We start from the raw sequence: 5,618 nt of genomic DNA on the forward strand, positions 1-5,618 counted from the left end.
TCCTCAGCTAAAGGTTCCTGCCCCTCTTTCTCCCTTCCTGGAAATCAACAGGAAGGAATGTGTATTGGTATTCAGCCACTTCAGTTCAAAATCTGGCAACTTAAACTGTTGATAAGCTTAAACTTTATACTTTTTGGACTTCACACTGAAAAAAACACTCACACCCCCTACCACCCATTCCATCACAGAGCTAGTAGCCTCCCGTTAAAAAGTAGTAGCAAACTATGAGGGGAGAGTAATGTCAAAATGCATATACAAGCCGCCTCTTAATAAGGGTATTTAGCTGTAACTTTTAATGGCTTAATGTACTGATACAGTTGTATCAATGAAACTTTGAAAAGTCTCCGCATTTTGCATCTCTTTCCCTTTGTATATTTCCTTTCTTGGGTCCAAACAAATGTTTTCATCACCAACCACATGTCTATAGAACTTCATAGATTCCTTCTTCAGCAACTCAACACCTTCCTTAGGTATGTGGTACTACAGTTACCCTGCTTTTGAACTAGCTTGACAGAACTAACTTTGCTATTTCTCATTTCTCTAGCAGGCAGTGCAACCACCCTATTAATCTAAACTCATGTAACTGAACCTGGTATTTTTGCAGTTTTTATTGTTCTTTTCTTTAGTAAAAATATGTGACATTTTGTAGTTCATTAAATAGCTGTCTCTAAATAAATAAGTAAATAAATAAATCTGTAACATTCAAATACCAGACGAGCCATAATGTGAAGATTTGGTTTTCATGACATATGCAGTTAGTACATGAGAAATGAACTCGACAGAAATTTTCTGTTTCAACTGACAGTTTTCAAAAGACCAGATTTGCACCTGTAACTACCACCTCTGCCACTTTGAAACCTAGACAGACCTCTTCAGCTGTTTGAGTTAACACTACCTGGACTTATGAAACTATTTTGGATCTATAGTAATTTTTTATTTATTTATGTGTAAGACCTTTAAATTATGTCATCAGGATGAGACAATTGTCAACTATTCTAAAGTGAAAAGTTTGCTCGAAATAATATCTGAGTTGTGAATGTTCTCTGTCACCAATTTGAATTCCTTTCAAAATTGTTCATTTTATTCTACATTATAGTCTGTCTTTTAATTTTTCTTTAATCATTTAACTCATTTTTGTTTTCTTCATTACAAGCTGTTTCTAAAACCAGTGAAATCATTGTTTCCTTTAACTTTCTTCAAACTTTTGCCAGGTTTTCTTCTAGACTAAGTAAAAGTGGTTTCATTTGTCTCCTTTCTGTGTAAAGTATATTCTGGTGCCTATGAATGGTATTAATAAAAGGAAATTACAAAGTCAATTTCATGACTTGGTAGGGATGAAAGTTAAAAGATTATTCTGCAAGCTTATGTCATTATACACTGAATTCCATGGCTAGCGTTAATATCAGAAAGGTTTTTTCCATTCACTAAAGTTGGTACTAGTTAAGTGATATCATCATGACAGAGCTAGCAAAACATTCTTTTCCTCAAGCCGTGGCATGACAGTCTCTGCTTGGTGCTTTTACAAGAGATATAGAAATACTTTGTGATTAAGAACTTGAAGACTTAGGGAACGAGGTAAAACTAGAGTAAGGTGGATCAGTAGCACACAGGCTTCTTGCCACAGAATGCAAAGCACAATGAAGTGTGAAAGCTTCAGCTGAATCAGTAATGTATGAGAGGACTTTACCTAATATGGCTTTGTATGCCATGGAATGGGCAATCGCAAATCTGCCAGGAGCCAAAAATGAACTGTGTCGGGCTCCAAAACATACTTAAGAGTTGGTTTTGGAGCCAAGAATATTTGGTTCCATCTCTGATGAAGCATTCTTACGCCGCTAAATGAGACAGTGTTATAAAATATCAAGTTCATTCTGAAATCAGAAATTTAAAATTCCCTGAGATTTTCTTGCGGGAGGACTAGCAATAAGAATACAGAGGCAAGTGAAAATTTCTGTTTGCTTATCTTCTTATTCTCCATATTCTGTAGATCCAAAGGAAAAAAATGGAGGTGAGAAGAAGGTTAGAAACAAAAACCCTTCAATGCAGTCCAGAAAGACTACTTCTCTTGGCCGCAGCATTTCCATGCCAGTTGTAAAAATGGCCCACAAAGAAGAGGTGCTAACTGAAAGGGGGCTGTTGCAATAGAGACAAAAATTCCCCAAGTTGCTCATGGCCACATTTATTTTAATCTTCATCTGCATACCCAGAGCTGCCTAAGAGGCTGTATGCTGCTACTGTCTCTTAAAGAGTTAGCATTTCAATAATTAATAAAAGACAAATTCAATAAAGGATTTAGACATTTATGGTAAAATTTAGGAAGTATATACATGGCCCTAGACCAAAAAGAGTTATCTATACAGTCCCCATCTAACTAGCTAGGTACCAAAGATGCCACAGGCACCTAAACTTTCACCTGTAAAATTAATTAGAAACTTAAGCCCCAAGAAGGCCGAAGGTGCTACCACCTGGGCTGAAGTTAATACCTCCCCTTCACCTGGAATTCACAAACCATACACCCCAAACTGTCAGCCACCTCAAAGCTCCTATCTATGTGTACCATGTTAGAACCAATCAGAACTCACAGCAATCTCTGTTAATGGTCAATGTCAACACTTGCCATTTTGTTTATAGACGATTAAAGAAATCACTAACTTGAACATCAGAGTAGAAACATCTCAACCAAAGCAAGCAAGCCACTCTCTCTCAGAAGACTGCTCTAATTATCAGCTGCTGACTGGGATCAACCCTGTTGAAGTGCCAACACTATAAAAAAAAGAACACGATTAATAGATCAAAGAATGCATAAGAACACAATTCCAAAGTTGGATAATTCTGGGGAAGGACAGAAGGGAGAATTCTGCATTTCAGACCTGCTCCCAATCCCTTCTCTGCATTTTGTTCAATTAGTTTGTACTGAAAAATTATGAAATTTCTTGAAGTAAGAACCAGCCTGAGCACTGCCATGCCTTAGGTGCTCTGCTGGTCTGGGCCTACGTACACTGCTCAGGCATACTGAATACCTTACACCACTGCATCTTGGAAATGGTCTCCCAAACTCTTCTGCCTCCCTGAGATTCTATAAATTTGTTTTCATAATTATAGTATTTGATCAATTCAGACTAACTCATTTAGCTGACAGTGACTTCTGACATTAATATGCCACTATTCTTTACAAAAAGAACAGATTTTGTATTTTTCACAGAACAGTTTGGAACTTACCAGCAAACAGCTATTGTGAATAATCCTCCTCCCTTCTTCCTTCACAACTGTCGTCTTTGTTTCAAAATTTTTCTGCTCTTTTGATTTTACAAGATTTCAGTCATTAAAAAGCTACAGAAGGTTTCTTTGTTCTGAAACTGTAACGGATCAGTCCTTGCATAAACTACACCACCTGCCTTCCCCTGCATACTGTGCTTTTAAGTGACATTTATTTAAGGGTTCTACTAAAAGAAATCCAAAACTACATGAGCAACAGCCATATTTATTCATTTTTCTTAAAAACACATGCTAACATGAATTTGGCTAAACTTCTTGATTTTGGTCTTCTTCAGGTACTTGACTGCTGCTTTGGAAATTTCACTACATGACTCCTACAAGTTCTGCCTTAGTTACTTAAGTTTTCCTCAACAGCAGAGTTGTTTAATATCTAATGAAAAACTCTAAATAGCAACTGTAGGAACTAAAAGCAAGAGCAAAGGCAACTGAGCTTTTGTTTGTAAATACAAGAATAGAATAGTGTTCACATTTGGAACTATCTTTTTGATTATAGCAGAGATTTCACAACTTCTGAAATGTTTAGGTTTCCCAGTTTGCAGCAAAAGCTTCCTTGTTGCTTCTAAGTCTTCAAACATTTTTGGGAAAAGTACCCACTTTTCAGTAACAGTTATCCAAGGTTTCAGTAACACTATGTTCCAGACCACAAATCAAAAACCTTTACCTCACAACAATTAATGTTTTGAATAGCAAGTCAAAACATAAAATAGTAACAAACCGACAAAAACCTTTACACAAGAAACTCTCTGTGTTTCTGGATCTCTTCTGGAATATCAGGAAGGCCAAGAATTACCAAATGCAAACTGGCAAAGAGTTTATCATCGGAACATTGCTAAAGAGCCTATCCTCTTTGGGCCTGCGACTGATTTCATTATGGCAAATGCGCAGACAGACAGAAATCAACAGAGGTTCCCAACTGCAAGGAATGTCCCCATAGGTACCTTCACACCCTACATTTAGTAATAGTGCTAAACAGAGATGTGCTGCAGATACTCAAGCTGAATGGAAACACAGAGCATTAGTACGATCTTTTTTCTCTTCCATTCCCTACCTTTATCTGCAAAGATTTTTCTTCCCTGAATCACAGACCCAAGTCTCAGTTACAGGGGAGGAAAAGAAACACCACCATCATTTCAGAACATACGTATTTCAGAATGGCCTGACAGTCCACACCTTCTTCTCCCTATCCCTTCAGTCACCATGAGGCCTTCCACCTTTTTAGAACCCTGTATCTAAGCTCCTGTTCCTACTCCCCGTATCTACAGCATTGGAATCTTAGGGCTGGGAAGAGGAAACTAAATATAACTGAGCCACTACTGACACCTGTTGTCCACCCCAAGAAATCTGTGTTAATCAAGCCTGGTGTACTTAATGCAGTGAAATATGGAAAAAAAAACATTGTACAGGCTCTCTCCCCTCCCAGTTCTCAGACTCACAACGTTGCAGGTCCAGGGAGCAGGAATGGGTGCCAAGTAGGGGCCTCGAAGAGGAGTTAGAAACCACCTCACTACATAAGCTAAGCTTTGCTAGCACCAATTTGAAGTGAAATTTCAACCAACTCGGAGGAGTAAGGTGAAAGACTGCTTCATCCTGCAAACAGCGTGGGATCACAGAGCCATCTGGTAAAGAAAAAGGATTCCAATGACATGCCCAGCTACTAAATGAGGTTTCTAGACAAGACGATTTACATACCGAGTATGCATGTAACAAAGTGGTAATAAATAGGAACATCCTATAGGAAACAAGGTAGTGAATGGCAAGGCACAATACCAGTGAAAGCAAGATACAGACATCAAGTGAAAAAACAAAACTTCGGCTCAAATGTTATTTACATTTTATTATATAAATGCAAAAATCAACCAGAGCTACAAATACTAACTTCCCTATAAAAACGAATGCCTTAGAAGCATGGCAGGTGGCAGACAATTCACAAAAAATGCTCCAATACGTAACAACCCTTTTTCTTCCAAAGTTATGAATGAACTAGGACAAGAATATATACTGCCAGTATCAACGGTGAGAGTACCAAACAGCAACCCCACGAAGCCCTCCAGCGGGGACCACTCCCAGGGGATGGAGATGTGCCTCCACCATGCGCCGCTCTGAGGGGCCATGGCTGCGAGTGAGCACTGGGGTCCTTCCCACAGCCACGCAGGGGACAGGCAAGCCGCTGCGGCGCCTGCTCACGAAAGGAAAATAAACCACCCGCAGCTAAACAGGACGCAACCAAGCGGGCACGTCTTGTCTTCAGGTATTTTTTTCTTCTGTAAACCAGCCCGACGCAGAAACGCTGCACAGGCTCTTTCATGAAAGCCAGTCACCTTTGATACGCGACAGCCAAAGGG

This window comes from Aptenodytes forsteri, unplaced genomic scaffold (genome assembly GCF_000699145.1).
Source record: "Aptenodytes forsteri isolate BGI_AS27 unplaced genomic scaffold, ASM69914v1 Scaffold13, whole genome shotgun sequence".
Classification (NCBI taxonomy): Eukaryota; Metazoa; Chordata; class Aves; order Sphenisciformes; family Spheniscidae; genus Aptenodytes; species Aptenodytes forsteri.